The following is a 22,829-nucleotide window of genomic DNA, read 5'->3' as shown; positions in this document are numbered from 1 at the left end:
CCTCGCCTGCCTCCCCTGAGCGTAAGCTGCTGATACTCCACCTCGCTGTCTCCCCTCTGCTCTCCACTCAGCTCCAAACTCGGTGGCTGCTGCATACTGTCTGCCTGCGCCTCCAGTCAGACGCTCTTCCCACAAAGGAGGCGACCAAGGCGAATGAACGCCTTGCGAAGCTGTCAAGGGCTCTCTACAAACAATTTTTAATGCTTATCAGAAAATAACTCCTCAGTATTATGTTTGAGTCTAATTTTTGGGACATTTAGGGACGGATTTGGGATTTGGGACAACAGCTTACATTTCAGGACTGTCCAGAGTCTTTCGGGATGTCTGGCCACCCTAATTAACTACCCCGTAAACTATAATCTTTTAATCATTGCATTTAAAGGGGCCTTCTGTAACTTTTTGGGTGTCGTGGGTCAGCCACCTAGTCTGATTCATCAGCCGGTTTCACTTCGTGGAAACCATATGACCTCGCAGCATTAGGATTCATTCACTCCACAGTAGATGGATACTTTTTCTCATTTAACCAATCGCTGCTATTTGGTCATAACATATGACGCCGCGGGGCTAACTGGTATATTAAGCTTTTCCCAAATCCCGTAAGAAGAAGGGCAATAACGTCTGTCCCCTTGTTAAAATTCACCAGACATTCTCTTTGTTCCGGCTTTAAATTCTCGATCTCGGGAATCGTTGCCAACACAGAAATTATCTCTCTTTGCTGATTTGCTGGTGCCCAGACTCACACTTCCAGGGTTCTTGCAAACCATCTAGTGTATTCTGATTCCTGACCTAGTCGATGGAGAGAAATGAAATAGAGCGCAGGAACTAGGTGGCGTCAGCCTGGCTACCCACCACCAGCTTGTCTCCATGGATATCCTCTGTCTGTGAGTGGTCTCGCCTTTCCACAGATTTGATCTGTAATGTGAAGGTGGAGAGACCAATAACATGGAGACAAAAGTTACCCAGTGCAGATTTCTTCCTCCAAGGGACTGGTTGAAGATCTCTCCATTAAAAACACTGAATAACTGACTCTCGGTTTTGCTTAAAGCTGGATTACGTTCACAGCCCTGCGTCCAAGTATAAATCCTGATATGTGTTGTGTTCTTCTTTGTTACATGCATTTCAGTCATTGTGTCTGTGAACTTTATATAATGCTGCTCCTCTTCTCTTTCATGTCAAAGTCTCTCCTGCTCTGACCCCACTTAACCTCGCCATTGATTTCCCTTTTCCATTGCACCTTTTATTAAATAACAAGACCCAGAATGACAAAAGTCGGTATTTGAAACACCAGTAAAAGGTCATATGCATAAAACAAGAGCACATTACAGCTGGCTTACATATTATTAATTCTCCGAGCCCGGCCTCTCGCTGTGATTGAGGTGTTTACTCCATTGCATATGTTTTATAAATCAGGATGTGGGGTGCACCTGTTTAACGTCCCATTCCTCCTTATTAGGCCTGGCAGGGTGATGGAGCACAGGGCCATAGATCAATATTGGCCTTCAGCGCCCCGAGTCCACTTGACAAAGATGCTAGCACAATGTGGCGCTAACTAACATTTAGCCCCAGCACACTAATTGTATCCACATTCTGATGCTCGGTGTTTTCGGAGGAATTCGAAAGTTGGGACCTTCTGTGAAATTTCAGTTCATTGGCATAGTTCCCTGGCGATAGCTTCGATATGGAGCGGCAGTATCCTTTACGATATCTGGGACATTCCAACCATAAAAGATAGAAACTTACTTTTTTCCCCTTGAAAAGCTGAGAGTTGCGACTTTCCGAGCATATTTCCGGCATTATTACGGAAAAACGATTGTCCAGTAGGAACTTTGTTTTCCGCCAAATGCATGCGTTCCATCCATTTTGACTGGCCCAAATTTTGACAAAGAGTGTAGTGAGTCAAGATGGTCGACTGCTCTGAGCGTCAATAGGTGGGTTTCACGTGACGTCACAGGGCTACGTTTGTCAGCACGCAAAATCAGATGGAGGGCAGGAAGTGAACTGACTGGAGGAAAATGCCGATGTGTTGTGTAGTTTACGGCTGTGCCAATCGTTGTAACCAAGAGAAGGAAAAGCAATTTTTTTTAGAATACCGAAGATAGTCATCCACAAAGGTCAGAAATGGGAAAAGCTGACAGAACAAGGCCGTAAAAAGTGGATTACAAACCTGTTTGCAGTCGGGAGGAGCAGAATTCGCTAATGCTCGTGTCTGCAGTGACCACTTCGTCAAAGGTTTGTTACAAAGCTAAATTGTTTTTTGTGGTTTACCTAAACATAAACGAATCATTAACGACTAACGGCTAACGACGTTTGTTGACATTAAATAGTTCAGATAGAGGTTACTGCCGATACACTGCAGTTTTTCCCATAACCGTCTATACACATAAAATAAGAGAAACACTCACCCCGGCGAAGACCAAACGATAATCATCATTTAGGGGTTTTGCACTAAGGTTGAGGACCCATCCACTGACAAAAAAGTTCTCTGCCTCCAAACTTTTGTACGCCTTCATCTGTTGTCTGGTGTAGAACGATGTCTGAAGAGCTAAATAGTTCGTGATCTCCTCTGCCTTGATTGTCGGCAAATCTTTTACTTCGGTTGAAAATTCTCTCATTTTCATCAGATCGGGGTCACGCCCAATATATTTGTCGACTAACTGCTCGTACTTTTGCCTTGCTACTGGCTCTAAATCCTTACAATAAGAACTCTTCTCCATATCTGTGTTCTCCAGAGCCGTGTTTGTCGTGTGTGTCTTCACTTCCTGCCCTCCACCTGAAATTCGTGCATCATCGTGATCACGTGACTGAAACCCTCCTATTAAAAATGCTGCTCTAAGTGCTTATTTCTCAAATAAATGGCAAATTACACATCTTGGTCTTGCTATTTTTATTTGAAAGGTTTATTTCACTCAAAATGTACAAATACAAATGTAATAAACATCATGGAAATGCAGGAAGTGATGCGACTCTGTGTCCTGGACCTGACACGAGCTGTTTCCAGTAAAGTCATGGGGCAATTGCACTTTTTTTTGTGTTTTGAGGCAATAAGGATATTTTTAGTTTATGTACAGACTTGATATTTTGCACTTTTGTAGCTAAGGCCCTAAATTAATTATTTGTATGTCCAAAAAGTTGTTTATACATTCTTTTGTATGAAAGTGTGAATTTTCTTTTCTTTTTTTCCATTTGTATTTCTGGTCCTATAGCTTTTATTACAGCCATATCGCAGAACTACAGCACACGGATTGTGAAATAGCAGGTTGTAGTGAGAAAAAGATGTGTAACACTTCATTTCAGGGTAAAAAGGGAAGTTTTAAGAGCAAAATTAAGTGGAAAAATCCAGGCGAGGTCAAATGTACTGAAATTGCCCTTAGGTTTGGAAAGGTTAAAGTGGAGAGGTGAGCTTCTTCAGTCATTTCCTCCCCTCTAATAACTGCTTTTACATCACACTGCATGATGTAAACAATATGTACTATCTGTAGAACTAAGCTCACCTGCAAGAACACCAGTAATATACAATAAAGCTATGGATTGATGGATGACATGGATGGATGTGTGGCTGGGTGGTCTCACGTGGTCGGTCTAGCTGATTCAGGACCACCCCTTTACATCTGTAGAGGGTGAGGTCTTCAGGCTGAAAGACAAAGAGACACAAGGTGGGAGGGCCGGGTCGAGACTTGTATAAATAGAGCTTGTGGGTAATTAGAGGTGTGGTCGAGGCGAGAGGTGCTTCACTGGAGAGGAGCAGATGTTGAGGCGTGGACCTGCTCCTGCACCTCAGTCAATCATATGAACTTAATTAATCCAATCACGGTTGTAATTTGACTTTGTTGCATCATCTGCTTTTCTCCATGGAAATTTTAATGCTTTATTACGTATTTTCAGCGTCCCAACTTTCATCTGAATAGAGTTTTAGCGCAGAATTAAAATGTGGCACGTTTGGTCCCCACCTAAAACATAATTAGCGGGAGGTTAACGCGCACAGATTTTATGTCTTAGCGATGATGAAGTGTTGAAATGGTCCTCAATGAATCACGCTCCTTTTCATACGAAACATGCCAGCTCATGAAGAAGCCCGGGCTGCTGCGGGAGGGCGCATGTGTGAGAGCTGTGACGGAGTGCACAGTGTCCCTCTTAAGTGTAATAAAGCACCAGGCTAAAATAATGTGATGAGTTTAATGAGCGAAACCATCCATGCGGCGCAGCGAGCCCCTCTCTCGCCCAGGCTCTGTCCGATTCTCTCTCCGTGAGGAAGGAAGGGAGCTGGAGGAGGAGGGGGGCAGCTGGAGGAGGGGGGATGGATGGAGGGGAGCCGGGAGCGGGGCTGCTGGGTAATGTGGCCGGAGCGGACGATTAATCTTGCTCAGGTGAGAGTGCGCAGGGAGAAACAGGGAGGTGATAGAGGGAGAGAGGAGGGGAGAGAGAGTTTAGATGGGAGGGTATATTGGGAGGAAGAGAAGAGTTTGACAGAAAAGTGGTTTGTTTGGTATAGGGGGAAAAATTTATAAGTATAAGTTTGTGTGTCGAATATTGTCAAAAAATGAAATCTTAACTTATTAGCAGAAATTAGGGTTGTCAAAAGCAGAGGTGGGAAATTGCATGTCATGACTTGGACTTGAGTCAGACTTGAGTCACTATTTTTAGGACTTGAGACTTGACTTGATAAAATGGTCTAAGACTTGGGACTCGACTTGGATTGAAGGTCAGTGACTTGAGAGATTTGAGAAGCACTTCTAAATCATATTCTGACCATCATGATTCACTCTAAGATCTTGTCAAGACATTTAAAAAGGAAAAATTTGCAACTCTTATATACTCATATATAAATATACTATGACTTTTGACTTTACAGTTTAGTTAAAAATTCATATAAATTGCAAAAATCTAAGTTATATTTGGTACTTTGGTTTAAAAACTTGAAATAACTTGAAGCTCAAAGCAGACGACTTGGACTTGACTTGAACTTATTGACCAGTGACTCAAGACTCGACTTGGATTTGCCTGTATTTGACTTGGGACTTGACTCAGACTTGAGGTCAAAGACTTGAGACTTACTTGAGACAAACAATACAATGACATGGTCCCACCTCTGGACAAAAGTATCAAAAGTCAGATACACTGAAAAAAACAACAAAAAAAAAAACAAAAAAAAAAAAAAAACAATATGTAGGTAAGTTAAAATGACTTAAATTAAGAACATTTTACATAATTTGAGTCAATTCACTTGACAAGTAAAATTATCTACCAATTCAAGCAACATTCGATTTTGTTCTAGTGCAAAAAGTTGCTGTTTTTTTCTTATTTTAAGTGTAGCAAGATGTATTTTCATATTTTAAGTACAAAAAGTCTTGTTCCACTGGCAGATCATTTTACTTGTCAAGTGAAATTTACTCAAATCATGATAAAACTTTCTTAAATCAAGTCAACTTAACTTGGCTAGATTTTGTTTTTTGCAGTCTACTAATGGATACTAAAGTACTAGTCTCTCTAAACTAGATATTCATTGGAGCAGGAATCAATACAAAAAACGAACGACTGAGGGATTTTGCAGCTATAAGGCCACATGGTAATATAAATACTATGATTTATTGTTGAAAATCACATTATTTTGCCTAAAGAAAAGCCCTATATTGTGCGAAATTGACACTTGTGAGCTTTAAGCCATGTTATAATGTTGGTAAATCATCCAAAAACATACTTGGAGTTGTGTTTTGTTTCATTCACACATGTTTGAGTAACCTTTTAGTATTAGTCTGTGTACATCTCGAAACTTCAAAACGCTCTGTTCCACCTTGTGATGTCATGAAGTGATAGTTTTCAAGTTAACAGCTCCTTTTACCTTCAGTTCAGTAGAAATACACAATTCCAGGGCTGAAATTATCCAAATGATTTTAGTGAAGGTGTGTGGAGTTTAAAAACACAATTGAGCACTTCCCGTATTACCACATGACATCACAAGGTGGAACAGAGTTTTCTGTTTGAGAGAAGAACTCAGCCTAAATATGCAGGTTTGTGTGTTAAACATGTGTGAATGAAACAAAACACAACTTCAGATATGTTTGTGATGAGGAAACAGCGTTGTAACAGCCGAAATTTGTTTAATATTGGGTCCTTTAAATCATAATCCAAAGTATACGTATATATTTTTAGCTATAACGCCACTGTAATTGAATAAATGTAAGGTAGAGCTGTTTAATGCCATACTGTGGAACATTCCAGGCAGAGCAATAACAACTCAGAACCAAGCAGGTGAGGAAAACCTCCACCAAAAAAGCTACACAATGCACCTTTAAGAAAAAAATAAAAGTAAAACAGGCTCAAAGGTACAGGCACATACTGAAAAAACAAACCAAAACAAAAAAGACTAACATAAAGTACAATAATTAAAAAAAACTAGTAACATCAAGACGTGTTTTCATTCTAAAACCCACAAATGCCACGGCTTTTCTCTGGCCTGACTCACCTCTGACTCCCTGGGCGCCCTCCTCTCCCCGTCTCGTAACCCTGTCCGTCACTCATCGCCGCTACACTTTTATTTGACATCTGTCCCTGTGTCATTGGCCTGTGATAGACATGGACCCACCCTCCCCGAGCACTCTGGGAAATGAACAGCCCCCGTGGGACAGAAAGAGTTTATAATAAATAATATGAAGTGTAAATCAAAAGGGGGGTTATATTGACTGGTCCTGCTGTTATGTCTGTGTGGGCCGCATTGTTGTGTTGTGTTGTCTGGATCAAAGGCACTCATGTTTGATTTATTGTCATTTTGGAAAGCGTTTTAATAGTAGTCATGGCGGATTGATACCAAAAATTTTATTGTGATACTGACATTTATTTAAAGGGTTCATATTAGGCTATTTTCTGATCTATGCTGTACTGTTGTGTTCCTATCAAAAACATATCTGGAGTTGAGTTCTTCTCTCAAACAGAAAACACTCTGTTCCACCTTATGATGTGCTCCACTTTGTTTTTAAACTCCATACACCTTTGGCTTTGGAGATGTAGACAGACTAATAATAAAGAGTTACTCAAACATGTGATTGAAACAAAACACAACTCCAGGTATGTTTTTCACGATTAAATTTTGTGTAATATAGGATCTTTAAATAGTAGATGAGTGCAAGATGAAGTGGAACATACTTGGAACGTCAGTGCATTTGAATACAATATTCAGTGATATCAAAATAAGGAGAAATATTGTGATTGACTGATCAAAATATGAATATTATAATACTTACCAGTTATCAGAGTAGACATTTTCACTTCAAATGCTCCATAATAAACCTTATTCACAATGGCCGGAAGTGCGGCGATGTAGGGTAAACATCACTTATGTTAATGCTTTTCTATGATAAAATATCAGTGGAAATGTCTCGTGTGTTTTCCACCAGCTTTATAAATCTGCCCCATCACCAAATCTTCATCCAACAAGGGCGACAAAGGACATATTCTGTCCATGAAGAATTTATCCACAACTATCAAGGTACGAAAGATGAACACTTAAAGGCGAACAACAACTGGCATTAGTGAACTACTCCTGAGCAAAACTAATGTTATGGTCTTACATTTATTAAACTACTGGTTGGCTCAAAAATACCTACAAAAACAAGCGTTCTAACTGTGAGCGGGAGTGTCTCTCCACAGATCTGACCTGTAACTTGACCTCGTTTGGTTTCCATGATGATAGAAATGCCATAGTGCGAAACATTCCAGACAAAGCAATAACATCTCCATGAGGAAAAGTTCCACAATGCACCTTTAAAAAAAATAAATAAATAAATTATTGTTTTAGTTTATTTGCATACATTTTTATTTTAAGGTGATTTCATCTGGTGTGGAGTAGTGTGAAGGTAGCAGTCTTTAATGGATGAAGTTCAGTGCATTTTAACATAAAAGTCTGGAATCTGCTATCGATTAGGGCTGAATGATTTTAAGAAAAAAAAATTATTGTGATTTTTCTGCCAGATATCAAATCAAGTTTTAGTGCACATGAATATTTCACAGAAGTTTACATCATACCTGCACAGATGATTTGACGCTAGACAGTTTGCGCACATTTGTTTAGGTTTTACAGAAAAAAACCTTAAAACATGGCACTGAAAACAAACAGCTCGCTCCTGGTCAGCGTCTGTCGGACTAAAGGACACGACTCGGTGAATTATGAGTGTTTTTCCTATGTGACAGACGATGTGCTGATGATGCGGAGTCTGTTTTGGGCTTCTGTCACGTTGGAGATGTTCATGTTACACTTTCCATGAATGTCAGGTTTAAATCCTCGCCTCCTAGCGTTGTGGTGGTGAATTACTTTGCGGCGCATAGACCTCGGATCAGATCCATAAATCAAAAACAACAGCGACAAGGCAACAGAGGCAGTGTACGTTGAGTTGAAGCAGAACTAAACTTAAAATCGTGTTGCCAGAGATTGCGATTTTTGGTCCAAAATGATAAATCGTTCAGCCATAGTATTGATATAGGATTTATACTGTGATATTTACCATGGATATTACTTGATATTGGATCAAAATAAAAACCATGAATTTCACCCATCACTATTTATTGGAAGCCTAATGCTCCAACTACATGTAAAACCTCAATCTTGTATATTTTTGTTCATTTTGACACCATGCTGGATGAGAACTTTATGGAAGCATCTATTCCAGAGAGTTATTTCTTTGTCATGGTGCATTACAGACAGAGTGAGGAAACTAAATGGGTGGAGTTAACCATGTTCCTCACTCATGGTTCAAAACTGGGTACAGGGTTTTAAGTCTAGCGTGCAAGATATGAGTTTTTTGTATGTTTTATAAAGAGGATCTGCGTAATGTCCCAGAAAATTTCTCAGATATTCTCTGAAACAACCATTGTGCGGTTCATGTGTGACGCTCCAGACAGAACTGAAGGCCAGTCACAACAATCTCAGTGACGCACACGAGTACAGGAGGTCTGCTCTGCTTCCTGTTCTGTTTAAAATTCACAAGATAAAATTATGTTTCCATTATAACACAACAAAACGTCCTTTGAAAAAAAACAAACCAAAAAGAAAACAGTCATCAATGAACAGTACTTGTAAGATGAATTATCTGGCTGTAATCAGGACAGTGCTGTGTGATGTCACCAACTACTGGATAGTGCGGAGGCCACTGAAAGCAGCACAAACTTAGATTTTTGACCAATAAAGTGGCCAAAAATGAACAGTAGATAATGCTATTAGAACACCGAACACACAGTTTAGTTTTTAGTTTTTATGGGACATTGTAATTTCAAAGGCCGTTTTCTCAAAATTAATTTCCCCCACAGGATCATCCCTTAAAGTAACAACTACATGCACAGAAATTTCCAATCTTAAATTTAACAAGATTCTGATGAAAGACACGCAGGATTTTTTGATATCTAATTCCCAGTCTGATTTATTAAAGTTTTAACTTAGGCAAATTTTCAATCAGATCTAGTTTTCTGAAATGCTAAGCAAAATACCGCAAAATCCCCTATGTATATTTCTATCTAATATGCCAACAAAAAGAAGCAAGAAACCTGGCTCTTTTCATGTTTCTGTTTTGAATATTCCAAAAATGAGATGATTAAAAACGTGCAGTGCGTTTTTTCCCCTTACATTAATGTGAGTAAACTACGGAATAAGTTTTAACCTCTAGTGTTTTACCTGAAATATTATTGAAACCCAGCAGTAATTTCCACATAATGCACGTTTTAGACTTAAACTGAGAGAAACCTTATTGATCCACAAGGGAAATTATTTGGACACAGCTCACAGATCACAATAAAATAGAATTACAAGGAGCAAAAATATAAATGGCAATGATAAATTCAAAATAAGTAACAAAATAATGAGACTGGTGTAATATAAAGCATAAGTATATAAATGTATATGTACAGGAATTAATCTCAGCTATATACATGAGGTCGTACTGAGCTGAGTTGTTGTACAGTTGTAGGGAGTATTATCTATTACATAAGTATTATCTATTACATGAGGGCGACTTGTACAGTTGTAGGGAGTATTATCTATTACATAAGTTATTATCTATTACATGAGGGCGACTTGTTGTACAGTTGTAGGGAGTATTATCTATTACATGAGGGCGACTTGTACAGTTGTAGGGAGTATTATCTATTTACATTTGTACAGTTGTAGGGAGTATTATCTATTACATGAGGGCGACTTGTACAGTTGTAGGGAGTATTATCTATTACATCAGTTGTAGGGAGTATTATCTGTTACATAAGGGTGAGTTGTTGTACAGTTGTAGGGAGTATTATCTATTACATGAGGGTGACTTGTTGTACAGTTGTAGGGATCATTATCTATTACATGAGGGCGACTTGTACAGTTGTAGGGAGTATTATCTATTACATAAATTGTAGGGAGTATTATCTATTACATAAGTTGTAGGGAGTATTATCTATTACATGAGGGCGACTTGTTGTACAATTGTAGGGAGTATTATCTATTACATGAGGGCGACTTGTACAGTTGTAGGGAGTATTATCTATTACATCAGTTGTAGGGAGTATTATCTGTTACATAAGGGTGAGTTGTTGTACAGTTGTAGGGAGCATTATCTATTACACGAGGGACGACTTGTACAGTTGTAGGGAGTATTATCTATTACATAAGTTGTAGGGAGTATTATCTATTATATAAGGGAGACTTGTTGTAAAGTTGTAGGGATCATTATCTATTACATGAGGGCGACTTGTTGTGCAGTTGTAGGGAGTATTATCTGTTACATGGGGGAGTTGTACAGTTTGTTATTGCCAGTGTGAGATCAGCGACAAACTGACCACTATGAGCGCGTGCCCTGGGATGTGCCGCATTCATCCATGACCACAGCAGGAGTCAGTGGACCAAGATGAAAAAAAAAACAACAACTTTATTTACAAAGTATCCTCACCATTTACTTGCCTTGAGTGCTTTTACATCCACAACCCATAAATCACTGTAGCCCCGTGGTATACATTATTCAGGCCTCTTAAATTACTCTAGAACAAATTAGCTTTAGTTTGTAATTTGAGTATGCTATGTAAAGGTAAAAGATAAACACTTACACTTAAAGATCCTATATTATGCAAAACGTCATATTACAGTGTCAAAAATATTCATTCACACATGTCTGAGTTATCCTGTACTCAACATCTCCAAAGCCCCGAGATACTTGAACTCCTCCACTTGAGGCAGTGGAGACATCGTGGATACAAGTGGCCGAAATGAGTTTCCTCTGCAGAGTAGCTGGGTGCTCCCTAGAGATAGGGTGAAGAGCTTGGTCATGAGGGAGGTGCTCAGAGTAGAGTCGCTGCTCCTCCACATTGAGACAGTTGAGGTGGCTCGGGCATCTGTTCCGGATGTGTCCTGGGCAAGTCCCACCAGAAGGAGGCCCCGGAGAAGACACAAGGAAACACTGGAGGGATTTTGTCTCTCGGCTGGCCTGGTAATGCCTTCAGGTGCCCTCGGAGGAGCTGTAGGAAGTGTCCTGGATGAAGGAAGTCTGGGAGTCCCTGCTTAGACTGCTGCCCCCGTGACCCACCCCCGGATAAGCGGAAGAAAATGGATGGATGGATGGATGGATGGACGGACATCTCCAAAGCTCAAAATGATCTGTTCAACCTTGTGATATCATGAAGAGGTAGTTTTCAAGTTAACATGTACCTTTTAGCTTTAGTTCAGTAGAGATTGACAATTCCAGGACTGAAATTGTCCAAATGTTTCTAGTGAAGGTGAACTGAAAACACAGTTGAAAACTTCAACATCACAAAAACATCACAAGGTAGTGAGAGAAAAACTCCTAAACCTAAATATGCAAGTGTTTGTGTGTTAAACATGTGTGAATGAACTCCAGGTATGTTTTTGATGAGGTAACGCCATTTTAATATGGCTTAAAGCTCACAAGAGTCAAGTTTGTGCAATACAGAGCCTTTAAAGAAATTCTGGTAAAGAGGTTTGAACTTTGGAAACTGAGATGGATTACTACAGCAACCAGACTGTTTTTGCTGCAGAATAAACAGCATGGTTAAAATCTCATAAAAGTCAGTTTAGCATAATATAAGACCTTTAAGAGGCACAAAAGGAAAAATAAACAGCTGTATTCTAGGCATTTCTTCATTTCTATCAGATCTCCCAGCGGCCTCGCACGCATATTCCCAGATTCCCAGCTTGATAATTGCAATATGATGGCTGCTGTAATTGTAATTCATGTATGAACTGGGGCTTTATGTAAACGGCTGGGTGAATAATTTATCAGAAGACGCCTGTCAAAAGCAACATACATTTATTCTGCATGATTGTTCATTTGTGTAAACTGTGTAATTCTTTCCTGTCTGGGAGATTCTGAGTTGGTTAAAAGACTTATATTACGCAAAATTGACTCTTGTGAGCTTTTAGTCATGAACACAGATCAGAAAATCAGAAAAAGTGCAATATAGGCCCTTTAAATCAAATGTGTGTGGGGTTTTGTAGTGGGGAGGGGGCTCGGATCATTGTCATAAACTCAGGATTCAGTCATTTAGCTTTGACCCAGTGTGATGGAGACTGACAGATTTGACTAGGACAATAATTTAACACAAACTATCACATGACCCACTGACAGGAATAACAACTGGTTTAGACTTATTAGGACAGAAGTAGTAGTAGTTGTAGTAGTATAGCAACAGCAGCAGGAGTAGTAGTAGTAGTAGTACAAGAAGTAGTAATGAGACAGAATTAGTAGTAGGGCAAAAGTAGTACTACAGGAGTAGTAGGAGTAGTAGTACTGAAGTATGTATAATAGTAGGACAGAAATAGTGGTAGTAGGATCACAGTAGTAGTAGTAGTAGTAGTAGTAGTAGTAGAAGTCGTAGTAGTAGTAGTAGGACAGACATAGTAATAGTAATAGTAGTAGTAATAATAGTTGTAGTAGGACAAAAGTAATAGTAGTAGGAGAGAAGTAATAGTTGTAGTAGTATGACAGAAGTTGTGGTAGTAGTACTAGTAGTAGCAGTATTGCAGAAACTGGTAACAGTAGGACAGAAATAATGGTAGTAGGACTGAAGTAGTAGTAGAAGTAGTAGGATAGAAGTAGCAGTAGGACAGATGTAGTAGTAGTAGTAGTAGTAGTAGTAGTAGTAGTAGTAATAGTAGTAGTAGGACAGATGTAGTAGTAGTAGTAAGGCAGTCAGACCTAGTAGTAGTAGTGTAGTACTAGTAGTACAGAAGTAGTAGTAGTGTGACAGAAGTAGTAGAACTAATAGTATTAGGATAGAAGTAGCAGTAGGACAGATGTAATAGGAGAAGTAGCAGTACAGTAATAATAGCAGGACAGAAGTAGTAGTTGTAGTAGGAAAGAAGTAGTAGTACAACAGAAATATTAGAAGTAGCAGTGGTAGTAGTAGTAGTAGTAGTAGTAGTACAGAAGCAATAATAGGACAGAAGTAGTTGTTGTAATATAGAACAGAAGCACAAGCACAACAGATGTAGCAGTAGTAGTATTAGTACAGGAGTAGAAGTTGTACATCCCCATGTGTGTATGCAGATGATGTACTGTATGCCACGTTCACATTCAAAGTGGCCAGGCTAAATACACAACATGAACCTTATAATACACAAAACCCCAAACACAATCCCCAGAAGCATTCTCCATGATTGTATTTGTCACATTGTATTCGTAACCCTCCTCTCTGACATTCCAGTGGGTGCCCGGCTCGCTCCGTGCTCCGCTCTCTCAGTAGATGTCACTGCAGTTCCATCAGCAGCGGCACCGAGAGGGGATGGGGGGGGCCACGAGACACCTACGGGTGACGATAACGCTGACGACAGGGAGGGAGGGGGAGAGGGACGGAGGAAGGAGAGAGAGAGGAGAAACGGAGGAGGTGAGGATGATGAGAGAGCAGAAGAGGAGACATGTGAATGAGACACAAGAGTGAGCTTAGTATTTTTATTTTTTTTTAACGCTAACACATCCAACGTGATTTATAACGCGTGACAGTCAAAGAAAATCAGCCGTGCTTTAAAATAAGGGTCGTTTGTTAAAGCAGTTTTCAGATCTATGTTATAATGTTGTTTCCTCATCAAAAACAAACCTGGAGTTGTGTTTTGTTTCATTCACACATGTTTATTGGTGCACTGTGTAACTTTTCTGGAGAAGGTCCACAATCTGCTTGTCTCTGTCTCCATGGAGATGTTAATGCTTCGGTGTAAATTTCCATAGTATGGTATTAAATTAATCTGTCTTGCATTTATTCAACTATGGGCGAGATTTATTGCTCAAAACAAACAAACAAACAAACAAACAAACAAACAAACAAACAAACTTCTATGGCCATATAGTGGAACATTCTAGGCACATCTCCACAGAAACAAGCAGGTGACGGACCTTCTACAGGACAAGTTACACAGTGCACCTTTAACACAAAAAACTAATGATAATGCATCAGTGTTATATAGCCCTTTTCTGTACACTCAAAAATGCTTTACAGAGCATTATTCATTCACTTCACACTCGGTGGAGGTAAGATACTACTGTAGCCACACCTGCCCTGGGGCAAACTGATGGAAGGGAGGCTACCAATCTGTGCCATCGGCCCCTCCAACCACCACCATCACTTGCATACACACCACATTCATCCTAGACAATGTGGGTGAAGTGTCTTACCTGAGGACACAACAACAGTTTTTGCAACTAGATCCTGGCACCTGATTTTCCTCAAGTACTAACCAGGCCCAGGCCTTGCTGAGCTTCTGAGATCTGACAGGATCAGGCTTTGACAAACTGGTATGGCCACAAACTCTGCAAAAAAAATTCATATTTTGCCTGAGTTCTCCTCTCAAATGGAAAACACTCTGGTCCACCTTCTGATGTCATCTGGAATTGCCCATCTCTACTGAACTAAACGGTAAAGGGAGCTGTTAACTTGAAAACTACCATTTCATGACATCACAAGATGGAACAGAGCATTTTGAGCTTTGGAGTTGGAAACAGATTAATAATAAACAATTACTCAAACATTCCTCTGCAGGGTGGCTGGGCGCTCCCTTAGAGATAGGGTGAGGAGCTCAGTCACATGGGAGGAGCTCGGAGTAGAGCCACTGCTCCTCTAAGTTGAGAGGAGCAGCTGAGGTGGCTTGGACATCTGTTCCGGATGCCTCTGGGAACCTTTTTCAGGAGGTGTTTCAAGCATGTCCCACCGGAAAGAGGCCCTGGGGAAAACCCAGTCTCTCAACTGGCCTGGGAATGCCTCAAGGTCCCCCCGAAGGAGCTGGGGGAAGTGTTTGGGGTGAAGGAAGTCTGGGAGTCCCTGCTTAGACTGCTTCCCCTGCGATCGGATAATAAGAGGAAGAAAATGGATTGATGGATGGATACTCAAAACATGTGTGAAAAAAACAAAACACAACTCCAGATATTTTTTTGAGGAGCTAACAACATTATAACATAAAAAGACTAAATTTTGCATAATATAGGAGCTTTAAGCACTTTTAAGCAATAGCTGTATGTGTAGTTATGTGTCACTATTCAAATTTTAAAGGGTCTTATCCACGGGTTTCAGTGTGATGAAACTCTAGCACTGTTATCATAGCAATTAACAATTCAAAACTATAAATTATAACTTCTGAATTAGCAAAAAATCCTCATAAATGGGAAGCTGAAACCCACAAATAAATTCCATAAAAATGATCTCATGTTGCCTTGAAAGCTCCATGACCTGGATTACACCCCATACATCTCCATGGAGACACTTGCTTTTAGTGAACTCACTTTGACACCCAAAACGCTCAGATTTTGTCCAATGACAGTTTACAGGCTTAAAAACTGTACTTCTTTGATACTTCCAGTTATGTCAGTAGAAATAAGAAAATAAAAATGGAGTGATTTCATAGCGTTCAGAAAAGACAACCTTGTAAACAGGATTAAAACAAGCCTGAATGAAGCAAAATACTACAATGTTACAACATTATTCTAAGAAAATTATACACTTTGAATGATATTATACTAAAACATTGTGCAATTATGCAATTTTCTGTTTGTTAAAATGTTGTTTTCCTCATCAAAAACATATCTGAAGTTTTGTTTTGTTTCATTTACATATGTTTAATAGACAAACCAGCATTTAACGGTTGGGACATGCAGTCAGAGTAATAATGCAGTATTACTCAAACACGTGCGAAAGAAACAAAACAACTTTAGGTATGGTTTTGGAGGACGTAACGACATTATAACATGGCTTAAAGCAAAATTAAAGATAGATAATATAGGACCTTTAAACTTGGACCCAAACAACACTTCAGTAAATCCTGAATTGACCCCCAGACATAGACTGCTGCTGTAAGACTTTCCATATGCATTCCACTGCAGCTAAATATAATGACCTTATAGAAACAAACCCCCGGATACAGCAGAGACACAATGAACTGTCACGCTCCCATCTCCCATCAGCCCATAATGAAGAGATAAAGAGTGGTGGAGCCGGGGGAAATGTGAACCGCGATAGAGGTGTTGTTGACTCGTCTCTGTCAAACTGATAGCAATCTGCCTGTTCTCCTCGGCCCGGCCACTTGTGCTGATTGGGGTCCACTGTAATTACTTGATTTAATACGGGAAATGAGAAATATCACAATAACAAGGCTCATCTAGATACGTTTAAGGTAATACTGGATGCCATCAGTCACTGTTCCAGTTTGAATGGAAACAGGACCATTGTGATATCCTCAGTAAGTAGAAAATGCTCAGTTTTGACAATTTACTACTATAGTCAAATCTAAGAAACCTATTCAAAATGATTAGTAATGCTGCACACCCTCCATTATTCAGTATAAACTTCAGTATTGATCATTGTTGTTGAGCCCTCTATATGTGTGTCATATTTTTGATTAGATAAAAACAGGATAGAAAATTCAGAATTTATCTAATATGCTTGAATCAAAACACGAAAGTGGCCAAAGCCTTTTTGTCAAATCCTGATTTCAGCAGATCCCAGAGGCTAAGCAGGACTGGGCCTGGTTAGTACACTGGTAATACCAGGTGCCAGTGGGCGCCAGAGGCGGAAAAAAAAAAAAAAAAAGAAAAAACCTGCTGTTGTGTCCTTAAGCAAGACACTTTCCCTAGAATGAAATCACATTGCATCAGGTTTGTGAAGTTGTAGTTTATTGTTTATTATCATGATTTTATATATTTTTTGATAATTGTCATGTGGCTTGTAGGCTGAGCATTGGACAAAATCTCAGAGTTAACTGTAAGGAGGACATGTTTTTGATGAACGTTAAGCATTACAATATAGATCATTAGTATCCAAGAGCTTATCAGTCGGGAGAATGCATGAAAAAAGGAGATAGAAGAGTCAAACTGGTGCCATCTTTGGCAGTGTTTGAGACAACTTCACACATCCAACGCAGTTTCGCTTATTTATGTGTGATTTTTGGCACATTTTGACATGCATGAGTTTTCTGCACTATTTTGTCAGTCTAGATGACTTAGTTGAAGTTGAGTATTGGCAATGCAAGAATGACAACTTGTTTCCTTTTGTGTTGATAAATAATACTTGTGGGTAAAATCTGTGAATAATTGAAGTATATCCAGTTTCTTATTAAGAGTATATTATAGTGACAAAAGCAACAGAAGTGACCAAACAAATGCTTTCTAAACCACAAAAATAAAAATATGAACTTCTAAAATACGGTGTAAATCCATAAAATTGCAGTGTTTTTGTAGAATTGTTTGAAGAATTATAGTTGTCAGTATTACTAGTGGAGCAAATATTTAAAGAAGATTTCTGTTGACGTTTGGCGTAGATTTTTTTTACTATCCCACAAAAAGCCTACAAGATTCTATTATGGTTGCCATTTCCCCAAACATTTTCTTAATGAAGCATATAATGCAATGTAAAATGGGCATTGACAAACTATACTGGGTCTTATTTTAGATTTTTTTTCTTTTTGAAGCACTGTAGAGCTAAAAGTGCTCTAACCCGACACGGCAGCATGGTGATGGAGCATCAGGAACTCTTTCTGCACAGCAACAGAGGTATAGGGACACTTTTTGTCCCCATAGGGACATCTGTCCTCTGCATTTAACCCATCCTTCACCCACTGGGGCAACCTGTCAGGAGCAGTGGGTCCTGCGGTGCTCAGGGACCTATCTCCATATCTTGAGTTAGGCTTGGCCAGGACTACATTAGCAGGAGGATTTAGCTATTGTGCATGTTTTGGGTTCCTGGTTTGCATGATTCTTCACTTCTTCACTGAAGAAAATGGATTTGTTTCTTGGCATATGCAGCATCGCATAGTCAGTGTGGCACAAATGAAAAAAAAATCTGCTGCTCACTAACGTAATCTGCATTTATCCTGAGAGATGCCGACAGCTTTGCTGACTCTTTGTTGTGATGATGTTTAGGGTGATGCCAGCTCCCATTGGGCACCACAGTTTTTTAAGGCAGAAGAGTTGTTTTATATGAATATTGCAGTTTAAAATGTCCAAATTATAACATTCACGGGTGTCGTAGATCATAACTATAAAGTATAAACAAGAACAATATGTCCTCTTTAAATAAGCCAGATGTTTGAGCTGAAGCTGTGAAAATCTTCTAAATACTCACAGATATTTTGGGAGATTGCGTTTCATTTCCAAGCTTCCTGTGCACGTCTGAACAGAATGATGCTCGCGTCGGAGATTCAGTTTGTTGTTGTCCTGCCAACATTCCAATACGTCCATTTCTTTTTGGCCCGGAGCTCCTCTCAGCAGCCAGGTATTTCTGAGTAAATATTTTCCTCTTCATCTACCACTAAATAAATCATGTCGACTGAACCAGTGCCACGAGTCTTCACACATTAAGGAAGCAGTGTGTTTGCTAACAGGGATGCAGATTAACACGTGAAGACTAAGACAGGAAAGAGACACATCATAAATCAGTAAGGGGAATTTTGAATAAAGTTGGAACATCATAAAGGAAAAAATAGGTATTGATCATATTTAAAGGGTGACTATGCACAAGAAAAAAAAAAAAGGGGGTCTGACAGGTTTTGGAACCAAGATGATTGGATTTTGGCTGGTTGGTGCAGTGGGACTTCTGTGTGTATTTGATGTAAACATGGTGAAGAGCTGTGTGGGCCTGGCGTGTCAGGGTATCACAGTTCAGCAGCAGACAGCAGAGTGGAGAGGAGCATTAAGCGCCCTCTTTCCTCTGCTAATGAGGGATTAGACAGTGTTTAAGAGCATAAGAGAGGCCGTAAAAACAAATGAGCCTGCTAAAAAACTCTATTGGGAGTGGAAACAAATGTCTTCTGATTAGCTTCATTTTGTTTCATTTGGTTGGATGCTGTCCATTGTCTTTTACATTGCACCAGTTGCAATAAAAGGAGGACGGAGCGGTGATAATGATCAGTTTTGGAGAAGGGATTTGAAAGAGGTCAGAGGTTTGATTCCCAGAAGGAGTATGCAAAAAGTCTCAATATATGCCCATGGCCAAGAGGTAAAAATTTTAACTTGAACTGTTAAAAACTATGCAAATGATCTGTATTACTTTATTTTCTGATCTATCACACATGTTTAAGACATTAACCCTGCACATTTAGGCTGAGTTCTTCTCTCACAACAAAAGCACTCCAATTTCCACCTTGTGATGTCATGTGGTAATGCAGGAAGTGCCCCACTGTGTTCTTACAGGAATCATTTGAATGATTTCAGTCCTGGAATTGGCCGTCTCTACTGTTAACTTGAAAACTACCACTACATGACATCACAAGGTGGAAAAGAGCATTTTGAGCTTCGGAGACAGACTAATAATGAAGGATTACTCAGACATGTGTGAATGAAACCAAACACAATTGCAGGTATGTTTTTGAGGAAGTAACAACATTCTAACATGGCTCACAAGAATCCATTTTGTGTAATATAGGACCTTTAAAATGAATTAGCCAAAAACAATATAAAAATGTCACTAAATTGTCACTATTAACTGCAAAGTAATTAAAGTAACTATAATATAAAGCAAATTATATGCTTTCTATGACGTCAAATATCGATTTTACAACTTTGACAACTTAGAAATGGAGATAGCAGTCTGTGCAATCATCAAAACTTCAGGATATGATGGTAAGTCCCCAAACATGCTACATTGGTCTCCAGGAAGAATAGCTGATAGCTGAGGCCAGTTAAATACAATCAATCAATGAACTTAACTAAGTACTTCATAACAGCACACCTTGCCAGTTTGTGTATAGTATGTAGACAGTCCAGTGCAGCAGGTTAGCTCTGACATCTCTAGTATCTCCAAGTGTAAATCTGGGGTTAGGCTGACTTTAGGCTGAAATTTGTTGACCTTCACGTTGCCATTATATTTTCATTATCTTATGGCATTGACAAGTAGCAATTTGAGCAATGATCTCTACCTGATGACATCATGCAGTGGGGCAAAGTGTTTGGAGATCGAAAGAGGACGACATACTGAAGTTGTTGGATTACTCAAACATGAATACACACAATTCCAAGTAGGTTTTGATTGTTTTTTTTTTTTTATTTTTTTTTTACATCGTGCATTGCAGAACCTTTAATATTTTGAATGTCATTTGCTACGCTTTAAAGGGTTCATATTACGCTATTTTCTGATCTATGTTATAATGTTTCCTCATCAAAATCATAACCAGAGTTGTGTTGTGTTTCATTCGCACATGTTTAACACACAAACTGTATACTTGGGCTGATATCTTCTCTCAAAAGGAAAACTCTGTTCCACCTTGTGATGTCATGTTGTTATCCAGGAAGTGCGCCACTGTGTTTTAAAACTCCATACACCTTCACTAGAATCATTTGGTTAATTTCAGCCCTGGAATTGCCATTCTTTACTAAACAAAAGGCAAAAAGTAACGGTTTGACATCACAAGGTGGGACAGAATTTTTTTTGGAGATGTAGACAGACTAATAATAAAGAATTCCTCAAACATGTGTGAGGAAACGACAATATTGCATAATAGAGGACCTTTAAAGTGCTCCTTGTTTTCATTACCAAACTCCCAGATATTACACACTCCCTAATGTGCCTCTGCTAACACAGCACCCAACACCCAAACACCTCTTCTCCCTTCACCTCCGCAGTGATAATTTGACACCCTTAGCTGGAGGAAATGTGCTCCTAGTTTAGCTGCACATACATAAATAGAGATATGATTGGGAGCAGGTAGAGAACAGAAGAGGGCCCGATGTGACAGGAGCAGGGAGAAAGACACAAAGAGGAGCATGAGCACATGATTAATGCGCCCCTGTCAGAGCGGAGCACAGGGGAGAGGCAGGCCAGGTGCTGCAGGAGAATCCGACAGTCCAAAGCTTTGTATGGGAGAGTGCATGGGGATGTCTGTGAAAGGGTGCCAGAGGAGAGGGAGCATGAAAGGGGCTTGAGGGAAGACTTGTGTGAGGGGGAGAGGAGAAGAAAGACAGAAGATGGAGGTGTGAAAAGGGTTCAGAGAGAGAGAGAGAGAGAGAGAGAGAGAGAGAGAGAGAGAGAGAGAGAGAGAGAGAGAGATGGGTGCTGCTGCAGGCGCTCAGAGATGTAGGGATAAAGGAAAGGTGAATGTTGTTTGTGAAGATGAGAAGGTGGACAGTTTTTTAAGATTTTGCTAACTACACTTTTTTGGTATGACTCTGTAATGTGGCTAACACCAAATTGAAATGTGTAGCCCTCTGAAATGAGTTCTACACATTTATCAAACTGGAAGGCTCTAATCAATCAGTGATTAGTCAAAGTGTCTCAACAGTGGAACAAGCTGATCAAACCTTGGTTTGATCCGCTGAGAGAAAAACACTCTGTGCTGTAGTACGTCTGTGGCACTGCCATGTTGGTTTTGGTTTTCTTTGGAGCTTCCACACAGACCTCAAACGCTCAAGCAGGAACCTACCAAGACTCTCGTGAGTTTGTGAACTCACAAATATTGTGAGGACTCATCCTGCTATGAACGGTTAATGACTTTTCCTCATTGAAGTTGTTGAGTCATTTTGTAATTTGTCACACAATGTGCTAATAATGACATTAAACCAGCTATAACTTTATCTATTACTATAGACCTTCATTAATACTTGTGTGTAAATGTTGTGCTTAACTGTGTTTTTTGTATCACATAAACATAATATTTGTGCATATAGCACATCCTCTGGCTCCACCAACTGACTCCTTGTGGTAAAGCTCCTCTATGTTTTTAAAGTCCAGACACCTTCATCAGACATAGACAAAGTAACATATATGCAAAATGCTTTATCCCTCAGTGCCCCAGCAGCTGAAGTCCACACACATAAGATATTATATCAGTTTGTTTAGTTTTCCAAATTCCATTATTTAAAGGTGCACTACATTTATTTTATTTTATGATGATTATTTTTGTTTTGATTTGTTTTTATTGTGATTTTAATGTATTTCTTATTCTGTAAAGCACTTTACTTTGTGTACAAATTGTGCTATACAAATAAACTTGCCTCGCCTCCTATCACCACAGAGGTGTTGTTGCTTTGGCTGGAATGTTACACAATATGGCATTAAAGCAATGTACTGTAATTCCATGGAGAGTTAGAAGGCCATGTGTGTGAAGAGGCAAGCCCAATTTCAACAAGAATGCATATTATTTAAACATTTTTAACAATAAAAAACATGCAATTGAGTGCATGCAAGATAGATATGTTAAATGGCATATTGTGGAACATTCTGAGCTAAGCAATACAATTTCCATGGAGACAAGCAGATGGCCTAAAGTCATATTCACACATTATCGACTCTAGAATCTAATATTTTCATGAATATAAAATAGCTGTCCCCAAATGACTTCATTACACCATGTCACCCAACTATGTACACACTTCACTTTAATTTGTTCT

This window comes from Boleophthalmus pectinirostris, unplaced genomic scaffold (genome assembly GCF_026225935.1).
Source record: "Boleophthalmus pectinirostris isolate CB_2022bp ecotype Guang Dong unplaced genomic scaffold, ASM2622593v1 HiC_scaffold_9, whole genome shotgun sequence".
Taxonomy (NCBI): Eukaryota; Metazoa; Chordata; class Actinopteri; order Gobiiformes; family Gobiidae; genus Boleophthalmus; species Boleophthalmus pectinirostris.
This window is presented reverse-complemented; position numbering follows the sequence as displayed.